Here is a 12,021-nt window from a genome sequence, read left to right as displayed (position 1 = left end):
TATGTGTGTGAGTAACTCTATGGATGAGTGGCATTGTGTAACAGGATGTATAGGTGTATGAGTACATATGATGAGTGAATACATGTATGAGTGACTGTATAGGACTGTTGGTGAATGAGTGGATGTGTATGTGGATCTTAGAATTACTGAAGAGGTTGTTGTAACTGGTATTGGTATGTCCATTGTTTTGAAAATTTTAGTCTCTATTTTTCAATGTGTGTATCAAAGGTTATATTAGGGTGAGAGGAGGTCTGCCACTATCACAAGGATGATGTCATCAGTGATGTCATTTGAGATGTCATCAGTGATGTTATGAGTGATGTCACTGACCATGTCATGAGTGATGTAATATGTGACGTCATCAGCAGTGCATTGCGGGCGCGCGAGTTATAGTTAGCTGAACTAACTATAACGGGGGAATTTCAATGGTTTTGTACAAGTGAAAAGTCCAGCTAACTATAACACCCCTGAAACCTATGGTTTTTTGAGTGAATTTCTGAGGTTTTTTAAATGCTAATTCCTAACTATAACGTGCCTGAAACCTATGTTTTTTTCTGTGAATTTCAAAGGTTTTTTAAATGCTAATTTCTAACTATGCCTACAGAGATAGGACATGTGAAGAAAGAAGAAAAAATGCACAGAAAGAAACAAAAGAAGTGCAGAAAGAAGCAACAGATGTCCTCAAATACGAAGATAAGTGCAGGAAGAAGGATAACGTGCAGAAAGAACAAAAAGAAGAGCAGAAAGAAGCCTTGTTGCAAAATCATCCTGTACCCTCAACTTTTTCAGACGGATACTGGTGGTAACTGAGTCTGACTAACCAGTCCTAGAGCCAGTGCTATGTTAAAAGACACTTAGAATACAGTGAAAACACCTACATACACAAGGGAACATTATGCGTTGGGGTCCCCCTGTGATTAGCATGACCTCCTCTGTAAGCCCCTAGTATATTATAGGGCATGGGGATTAAAACTACCTCTTAAAACAGGCCACAGGGCGTTTTTGCACACGTTAACTCAGGCCCCGTCCCCTCCCTTCACCACTGTGTAAACACGCCCTGTGTCCATTTTTAGTTGGGAGATTAAGTTCATTTGAATCCTGAGGGTCCCTAGGGTCCAACTAGCCCACTAGGTACCACCAGTAAGTGCCACAGAGCTGCGTTGCAGAGAGGTGTAAAAAGTGGCACGGCCTGGACCACCTCTCTGCAATGCAGCTCAGTGGCGCTTACTGGAAGCACTTGGTGTACTAGTTAGCCCCCAGGGGCCCTCAGTATTGAAGGGAAATTATATCCCCAATTTAAAACGTGCCATAGTGCGTGTTTGCACACGTCACCTCAGGCCCAGTCCCCTCCCTTCATCACTGTGTAAACGCGCCCTGTGGCTGTTCTAAGTTGAGAGATTAAGTCCCCTTGAATCCTAAGGGTCCCTAGGGTCAAACTAGACCACTAGGTACCTCCAGTAAGCGCCACAGAGCTGCGTTGCAGAGAGGTGTAAAAAGGGGCTTGGCCTCAGAACACCTGTCTGCAGCGCAGCTCCCTGGCGCATACTGGAGATGCCTGTTGGGGGCGCGTTTGCAGAGTGCTGCACGGAGGGGTCATGGCCTCCGGCACGATGCCAGCCTTTTATTTATTTTAATTTTTTAAGAAGGGGGGCTGTGTGGTTCCCCTTCTTATTCTAATGTATTGGCCCTGATGACCCCATCCCCCAAGGCCTGTCTCCTAATTATATTTTTTTGACCCCAATCCCCAGGGCCGGCCACTGTTTTTTATTATTTTAAAAAAATATATAGTTATAGACACACCTAGGACATGCTGGACAAACCGTACGTACCTATCACCATGACGATTTGCGTGATATTCATTAAAAGGCGACTATGCATGCAATGAATCCACGTGGAATGTATTTACACCACTAGTGAAGCTCTGACATGTCTGATGCCCTACCGTGCCTAATCCCGGCAGACACCCTTGTCGTTTATTTATACAAACATGGGTAGCTATTGACGGGCACATTTAATACACATGCACACCAAGCCATTCAAAGGGGATTCAACAAAAATTCGACCAAAACTATGCAAGAAACCCCCCTCACGGTTAATAAAGCACACATCCACTGCTGGATGTGTAATACTTTTTATTTTACTCTCTGGAAAGGGGACGAACATCACTTGAGAGTCACAGCGCGCTCCTGACAGAGCCCAATGCTGTGTTACACCCACCATTGCCTGCCGAGTGCCACACACCTCTGTGTTGTATTCCACTAGCTAGTGCATATGCTATGACACTCTCTAGCCCATGTGCACTGTAACACCACCCCGTGAATATGTCATACCACACTTGTCTTCGCACGGGTTATATTGCCCCATCTAACGTGCCTTCCTCGATGCCTATGTTATAACGCACAGTGCTATGCCATACATATTACAATCTGGGATCCATATCTTTGTCACAGTGTATATGCAACGTTACACTCCCCAGCACATATTTTATATTACAACTTTAGAGACTAGTTAGATTACACAACACTGCCCTGTGCATATTACATTCCAAGGCGCATATCGCATAGCACGCGCTAGTGCCTGTGCTATCTCGCGCTCTCCAATGAATCTGTCATTGCGCACAATGTATTGCATATTATATTTCACGCCCGGTTCATCTTATATCACACTTTTTGGTGCATAGTTTATACCATACACTATATCTAGTTTTCATTTTCAATCGTGCTCTCAGGACTATGTTCTATATAACACTGTATTCACCTACCCTTTTCACGGGCATTACATTTTGCGATAGGGGGTGGAGGGTCAGGGGGTGTTTCTGCCAAGTGAGCCCGGAGTCACAGTCACAAACGTCCTCTTCTTCCTGAATAAAAGTGAGATTATGCTGCATACTTGTTCATATTTTAAGTAGTTCGCACAGACACAATGTTTTAAAAACAATAAAGTTCCTAATACCCGCCTTCTCTGAACAGTTAGCTTGCTGCCCCATCCCCCTCCTCCCTATCCTCTGTTGTGTGAATCCATGGACTAGCCTCCTCCCTCCTGCCATGCATAGTCTGATGTGCTATACCAGTCCACTCCTCCTGCCCTCCATTGCCCAATTCTATGCCCCATCATTGACCTCCTGCTTAAACTCTGTGCTCAGCTTGCTGCCCCTATTCTCCTTCCCCTGCCCTCCGATGTCGTTGTGCATGCCCCTGCTCCATCCTTTTTGCCCACCATGTCCCATGGACCTGCCACTCCTATCTACTCTGAGTGTTCTGTTGAGCTGCCACTCCCCTCCCACCTGCCTAGCATTTTCAGATGACTGTAACCTGTCCCTGCCACCTCCACCCTGCCTGTCCACAAGCCATGCCCCTATCCTCTTCCTCCTGTCCTACATGGTCCATTGTACTGCCACACCCTTCTGCCCTCCCTGGTCTGTTGTGCTGCAACTGCTCCTCCTGCCTGCCCCGTGTGGTCTGTTGTGAGGTCCCTTCCCCTGAACTTTCTTGTCTGTGCACACGTCCTGACCCTTCCTTCTATCCTCCATCGTCCTTTGTGCATGCCCCTGCACCCTCCTTCTTGCCCATCATAGCCATTGTGCTGCCACTAACCCTCCCACTTGCCATGCATGGTCTTCTGTGCTGCCATGGCCCCTCCCACCTTCCCTGTGTGGTCAGTTAGCTGCCCCTGACCCCCTCCCACCTTCCCTCCATGGTCTGTGCGTATGCCATCACAGTCTCACTGTTGCTCTTCATGGTGTGTCTTGCTTCTAGTGCCCATCCTGCCTGACCTTCATGGCTATCTTGCTGCTCCTGCCCTGCCCCCTTGCCCCCAGCCCTCTGTTTACATGTGCAGACCCCTACTCCCTCCCTCCTGGCTTGTCTGTTCCATTGTAATGCCCCTGATCCGTCCCCCCTGCCCTTTATGGTCTGTTATGCTGCAGCTTTCTCTCCTCTCTGTCCATTATGGTCAGCTAGCTACCATTGCCTCTTGCCCCTCTGTTCTCTGTTGTCCATGTGCATGGTCCTGTCCCCTCCCTCTTGCTTTCTATGGATTTTTGTGCTGCACTCCCGTCCTGCATGCCCTGTGTGGTGTATTGTGCTGCTGCAAACCCTGATGCCTGCCCTGCAGGGTCAGTTTGGTGCACCTCTCCATGTCCCTCCTGTCCTCTGTTATCCAAGTCTATGTCCCTATCCCATTTCCTTCCATGATCCAATGTACCATACTTGCGAACATTTTGAACTTGGTAAGAGGGAGATTTTGAAAAAAAACTGGGGTATTGATTTTCCCCTTTGAGTTACATTGAAAAAGAGGATATTGTAGACAGGAGACAGATCAAATAAAGCCCGTTTGAGCTTAAAAACATTGGACGTTTCCTGGCTGAATCAGGTCTGTTGGCATGTATGGTTGTACTACCATTGCCTCTTCCTTCTGCCCACAATGGTCTATTACATTGCCACAGCCTTGAAGGAGGGTAGATTTTGTATCACAGGGGGCCCCTGGCCCGTTCTGTCCACACCTGAAGTATGAGACCCTTGTCCTTGCCCTGCCAGCCGCATTTGTAGGCCGTATTAAATTGACCAGCGGGTCCTGTGTTGCTATATAATTATCCTGAGACATCCTTACCACTCAGCCAGCATAAAACCCCTGTGTAGGCCCTTCTGTTCAATATGTAGGCCTCTTTGTTAAATTGACCATAGCTCTGCAATTTTAGTGTATAGCAGTCTGAAGGCAGTTCTGCGAGGCCTTCTGCTCCAAACTAGTAGCCCCCACCCTACCCGAGTGCTCCGTGCTCGGTATCAAAGTTCAACATCCCCCTGAAGCTGTCGACATACAGTAGGCTGCATCCTGGACTGGTACTTGCTTCCTGGGCAGGTTTCCCGCTTTTAAGGAAGTGGCAACCACAGAGCGTCAAGTTAGGAGAACTGAGGAGATTTTATACATGAATATATTGAATTCCCGTACAATACCCATTATTTTCTGCTTGCTCTATGGAACTTACGATAAGCGATTGGCCTGAGAGACTGACCTTTTCACCCAGTCCATTGTCAGCATTAAGTGGGTAAATGACGAAATGTCTGGTAAAATCTGCAGACAAAGCTTTTGGGTAGCATACGTAGGTAGATGTAGCGTGCAAAGGAGCCCACAAAATGATATAAAAAGGAAGCACCCACAGATATCGACGGACTACCTCGCCGTCTGTATGTAGGTTAACAGGCTGTGCAGGTTTTCCCCAAGAGCTGGGAGCTCTTGTCTTCCTTTGCTTAAAATGTCTTGCTCTGCTTTGCTTGAAGTATCTTATTCTATTTTACCTATATGAAATGTCATGTTATGTTTAACCATTGTTCTCTTTACTTTTGCATTTAAAAGATTTTGTATTGTAATTGCAGGAATGCTTGCTCTAAGAGTAAACGTGAGTGTTCCTAGGTAACATTTTCCTTGGTGTAACTTGTTTCTCATGATGCATTTATAGATGTGTTTTCTCTCTCTCTCTGTCAGTACATTAATTGAGATACAGAGAATATCATGACAGCTGTATGATTATCTGGATTCTGTATTTTGTACTTTATGTCTCTATTCTGCGGTTTCTTTGAAGTTGCATCTTCTCATTAAACTGCCATTGTATTCTGCCTCCAATTCCATGTCTCATATGTCTGTTTTCTTCATTTTTGGAGCAAGCGTTACTAGGCACCCCGGCTCAAATTAAGGTGCCCCTTTTGTCCCTGACTCACTCTCCTGCTCAGTTCTGTGGTGGCTCCCGGGGCTCTGGGGACCGCCCCTAGCTTCCTTGACCCGTAATAGATCTTCCCTCCAACAGCCTCTCTTGCAAGTCCTGTATTGTTGGTTTGTTGCCCCTGCCCCCCTTTCCACTGCCCTCCATAGTCTGTTGTGCTTCCATGGCCCTTCCTGCCTGCTCAGTGTGGTTAAATTGTTGCCTTTGCACCCTCCTACCTGCCTTCAATTTTCAGAGTCCGTGCCCCTGGCCTCTGCCTCTCAACAGTATCCTAATGAACAACTAGATTGCTAACATTCTATATTTATTACAAAAGTGTGGAACGCCTGACATGATCTTGATGTAATCAAAACTGTAATACCTAGAGCATTTCCTTTAGAAATTACATATATGAGAGGGTCTTATTGGCATCAAAATTATGGTTAGTGCTCTAAAAGACTAAAATAAGGACATATTTTCTGAGTTTTCAAATAGCGACAAAGCACTTTTAAATTATTTGTTATCTTTATGTTTTTTTATCCAGTTGAACACTTGATTAAATGTTGCACTTAGGGGAGAGGATGTGGTGTTACTTCCAGAACTGCAGACTTTGCAACTGGGGAACCAGGTTGAAGTTTCTGCTTCAGCTCGACATTCTGTGATTCTGGTCAAATCACTTAGTCTCCCCATGTCTACAACCAAAATGAATTTGTTCTTGTGTGATGTAACCAATGCTCATGTAAAGCACTCCAATACCTGACAAGTCTGCACTATATAACACTGCAAAAACACAAAATAATAAGTGTTTTGCAAACTTCTGTCATTGGGCTATATTTGGGCTACATCTGGGTGATTTTGGGCTACATTTGGGCTCTTTTGTCTCCGGTGGCCATCTTGGGAGATTTATTTGTTATGAAGTTTCCTAATTTCCTCATGTACTGCAGTCTCCTCAGTAGGAAATGCTTTCAGTTTTTTACTTTTATTCCCTCATGAAGGTATTCAGATATGTCACACATTTGCCATAAATTCTTAATGTTAGCACTCTAGTTGCTCATTAGATCACTGTAGTAAAACTACTGTTCACCATGGAAGTCTGCTCCTGGTATTAAAAGTGCATGTTTCAGTCTGCATGTCAGAATTTTTTAATGAAATAGAAGAGGATTTGAGAAGTCACTCAAAATGTGCTCTCATTTTCTTTCTTCAGCATCAATCATAATTTTTATGGCAAAATGAACCCCCTCATTGTGTTCCTTTTTAAATTAAATGTTTTAAGTGTTACCAGTTTATTCCAATCAAGATGGCTTCAGGTATGCCATACTTTTGTCATAATGAAGACAGTAAGCGCTCTAGTTGTTTTTAAGAACATTCTGGGACATTCTGTCATTGGGCTATACTTGGGCTACATCTGGGTGATATTTGGGCTACATTTGGGCTCTTTTGTCTCTGGTGGCCATCTTGGGAGACTTATTTGTTATGAAGTTTCCTAATTTCCTCATTTACTGCAGTCTCCTCAGTAGGAAATACTTTCAGTTTTTTACTTTGATTCCATCAAGAAGGCATTCAGATGTGTCACACATTTGCCATAAATTCAGAATGTTAGCACTCTTTTTGCTCATTAGATCACTGTAGTAAAGCTACTGCTCACCAGGGAAAACTGCTGCTGGTATTGAAAGTGCATGTTTCAGTCTGCATGTCAGAATGTTTTAATGAAATAGAAGAGGATTTGAGAAGTCACTCAAAATGTGCCCTAATTTTTCTTTCTGCAGCACTAATCATACTTTTTATGGAAAAATGAACCCCCTCATTTTGTTCCTTTTTAAATTAAATGTTTTAAGAGTTACCACTTTAATCCAAGCAAGATGGCTTCAGGTGTGCCATACGTTTATCATAAGTAGGACTGTTAGCGCTCTAGTAGTTCTTTGGAACACTCTGGGAAGCTGCAGTAGAACACAAAGGAATCAACTGACAGTCTCTGCCCTTGTTGGATGTACATGTTTTACTGAGAATGTCAGACTTCATTCTCACATGACTGAGAAAGATAATGTGAATTTACAGAAAATAAGCTCTCAGTTTAGCTTATAGATCACCTTCCAAACCTCTGTGGTAAAAGCATGAGAAAATATTTTTCTCTCAATCATGATATCCCAGCAGAAGGCTTTTTCACATGGTGAAATCACCTTAGAACATACCACAATTCCTAAAATGAGTATGGTACCATCAACAAATGATTTATAATGTAACTAAAGTCTTAAAACCTTCTATTAACTGCAATGCTTTTTAATGAGGTGCTATCATGTATATTGGTCCCAAGATGGCTGCCAACACTTCTTGGATGAAGTGCTGACAGCCAATCAGATCTCAGGATGAGATGTGTGGTTAGGGTCCGCCCACATATATATATGCTTTTAAATGCTATTTTCTCAGGACATACTGAACAGATTTACACCAGACCTACAAAAGGCACTTCCTTGCCCTGTAGACTACCTCTCTGCCAATTTTCAAGTAACTCTGTTCGGCCGTTCGGGCTGTAGCTGTGTCTAAAGGTCCTATGGAAAAATGCATGGGAAAAACGCGTTTTGGGACCCCCCTTTTTTCTCAGCCCCCGCTTGACGAATCCCCCCGAGACTTTCAGGGTAGGAGCGGAGCGTAGCGCCCCACCTATTTTGAAAATTTCGCGAGGATTCGTCGACCGGCGCCAAAGTTATTCCAAATAGAATGTTGCGGATTTCCTATGGAAACAGGGTCCTAACTATAACTATCTACTGGCGACCGCCAGTAGATAATATATATATATATATATATATATTCAATGAAAAAACCAAAGGTTTCACACATGTTATAGTTTGCTGGACATTTCACTCGTAAAAAACCAATGAAATTTCCCCATTATAGTTAGTTCAGCTAACTATAACTCGCGCGCCCGCAATGCACTACTGATGACGTCACATATTACATCACTCATGACATGGTCACTGACATCACTCATGACATCACTGATGACATCTCAAATGACATCACTGATGACATCACTGATGACATCATCCAGTGAATGTGTGTTTTTCTGAAAATTAAATAGGTTTTATATAAGTATATCTCAAGCTCGATGGAAGATTAAATGGGTATATAAGTGTCTAAATGGATGATTTTTTTTGAAAAATGTATTGTGTAACTGATTGTTAAAATGTATCATAGTGAATACATGGCTTAGTGAGTAATGTTTAAATATGTAAATATCTGTATCAGTCTCTCACTTTGTGTATAAGTGGCTGCATGGGTTGGTGAGTAGCTACATGGGAGTCAATATAGGTTATTAGTTGGTTTTTTGAATATCAGTCTGAGTGTCTGCATGGTTCGGTGGGGGGTATTACGTAGTGCATAGGTGCATGAATGAGTGACTCACTGTATGTGTTGAAGACAGCATGTGTGCATGACTATATGGGTGGATGAGTATGTGTAAAGGTGTGTTAGTGAGTGAAAGACTGTCTCAATAGTGTCTCCATGAGTAACTACATATGTTTTTAACTGTTATATGTGTCTTTTGGTGTATATAACTGAGTATATGTGAGAGTAAGAGATTGAAAGAGTTCCTGTATGAATAAGTATGTGTTTCTATAAGTGATTGTTTAAAAGACTAAGTATGTGTAAGTTTCTGTAGAAGTAGGTGTGGTGGTGTGTGTATAACTGTATATGCAAGTAAATGGATGTTTGATTCTTTATTAGCATGAGTGACTTTGTGTGTGAGTAACTCTATGGATGAGTGGCGTTGTGTAACAGGATGTACAGGTGTATGAATACATATGATGAGTGACTACATGTATGAGTGACTGTATAGGACTGTTGGTGAATGAGTGGATGTGTATGTGGTTCTTAGAATTACTGAATAGGTTGTTGTAACTGATATTGATATGTTCATTATTTCGAACATTTTAGTTTCATTTTTTTAAATGTGTGTATTAAAGGTTATATTAGGGGAAGAAGAGGTCTGCTACTATTTCACAAGGATGATGTCATCAGTGATGTCATCAGTGATGTCATTTGAGATGTCATCAGTGATGTCATGAGTGATGTCAGTGACCATGTCATGAGTGATGTAATATGTGACGTCATCAGTAGTGCATTGCGGGCGCGCAAGTTATAGTTAGCTGAACTAACTATAACGGGGAAATTTCATTGGTTTTCTACGAGTGAAATGTCCAGCTAACTATAACATGTGTGAAACCTTTGGTTTTTTCATTGAATTTCTAAGGTTTTTTAAATGCTAATTCCTAACTATAACGTGTGTGAAACCTATGGTTTTTTCAGTGAATTTGCAAGGTTTTTTAAATGCTAATCCCTAACTATAACATGTGTGAAACCCATGGTTTTTTCAGTGAATTTGCAAGGTTTTTAAAATGCTAATTTCTAACTATAACGTGTGTGATACCCATGTTTTTTTCAGTGAATTTGTACGGTTTTTTAAATGCAAACTTTTTTTGTAATTTTTTGTAACCCTTTGTATAAAATAATATATGTACTATATCCTGCATTATGGAAAGGTTTTATTTTTTTATTTATGCATTTTTTTCCGTGCGCGTACGGTAAGCTGACGGTACGCGCTTCGTACGTCATAAGTACGGTGCGCGTACGTGAGTGACGTACGCGTACACCCGGAAGCAACGTCGCGGGTACGCAGGGGCGTGTAATGCGCATGCGCGATACGCAATACGTGCGTGACGTACGCGTACACCCGGAAGCAACGTCGCGGTTATGCAGGGGCGTGTAATGCGCATGCGCGAGTGTGACATACGCGCTGCGTAAGCGCACCGTAAGCGTCACGTGCGCGCACGGCAGGTCATGTGACTTACAAAGAACACTTTTTATTGGTTGAAATTACTTTCACTTCCAGAAACTTCCCACACCACACCCATTCCCCTCATTACTGCTTGAAAGAACACTTTTCATTGGTTGAAACTACTTTCAGTTCCAGATTCTTCCCACACCACACCCATTCCCCTCATTTCTGCTTGTGATTCTCTAGGAGCAGGAGCTGGATTGACATTGGGATACAATGGCAGAACAGCAGACCTCTTCTGAGAGTGAGGCCAGCAGCACCACCATGATCCAGAGAAGGAGGAAACAAAAGACTTCTTTTGTATGGGAGTATTTCACTTTTCCAGAGGGGGAGAAAAAGGTGAATGCTCCATTGGTCACTTGCAAACTTTGTGGTCGTGTTTTATCAAGAGGAAATCCAAGGAGGAAATACTCCTTTGGAAATCACTCTATGAAGAGACACCTCCAGGACAGACACCCAAGGACCTTTGCTCGACATGCTGAAGAAAACCCTTCAGTAAGTCACCAGAGCCCAGCCTCAGATGCTCAGCCGAGTACATCATCGGCAGCTCAGCTGAGCCCTTCCTCTGATGTGGGAGCATCACCTTTTTCTTCTCCTGTGGACATCAACCCTCGATTTGGGAGCGTTGAAATGAGGTGTACAAAATGTGGTGGTCTTATTGTTTTTAGGGAGATCAGTCTTACCCTTATTGACAATAAGATAGACCAGCATGTTTGTAGACGCTTATAATACTCCCATTCTTTCTTTCCTCCATCCCTGTATGAACCCAACGGCTCTTATAAGAGCCAACCTTACCTCTCAACTTTTTTTTATTTTTTCTTTGAAACTTTTTTTTTTTTTTTTTTTACCGTACGCGTACGGTAAGCGTATTTTTTTTTTTTTTTTAAAAACACTAAAAATCAATTACCACATCTCAAGATCCTTGAGAAATTAATAACTAATTTTTAAAAATCTTTTAGAGATAAAGTGGACCAGACCACAAAGTATGCAAGTGACCAATTGAGCATTCACCTTTTTCTCCCCCTCTGGAAAAGAATAATACAATATGAATCCACTTTTCAGATTCTGAAAACAGCACATGTCCAAACTGCTTTTTCAGACCAGCACCATGTGTAACCTGGTTGTCTGCCTACACTCCAGCAAGCGTTACAACAAACAAATGATGGACGGAATGCTGACAATGCAGACATTCTCCCCCAGTCAAGAGATCTGGGTTAAATCCATCGTTCTTTTGCCCACTACGCCACCCCAGTTTAGACATGGCCATATGCAAATCAGTCTTGACCCTGTGCCTCATGGGAACAGTCCAGCCCGAACTGCCAAGCCATGTCTTCCCTGGACCGGAATCAAGCATCCTAGGACCGGTTTCTGGCTATCAGCCGTCATCAGCCAGGATAGCTTGACTCCAGCCTTAGTGATGCTGAATGTATTTGCATTACTGGCTGAAACCTCAAACCCCACTCGCTTGTAAATACTGTGCATGATTCCACATGGT

The sequence above is a fragment of the Triturus cristatus genome, chromosome 2_1 (genome assembly GCF_964204655.1).
Source record: "Triturus cristatus chromosome 2_1, aTriCri1.1, whole genome shotgun sequence".
Classification (NCBI taxonomy): domain Eukaryota; kingdom Metazoa; phylum Chordata; class Amphibia; order Caudata; family Salamandridae; genus Triturus; species Triturus cristatus.
The sequence above is the reverse complement of the archived record's forward strand: the minus strand, read 5'-3'. Positions refer to the sequence as shown.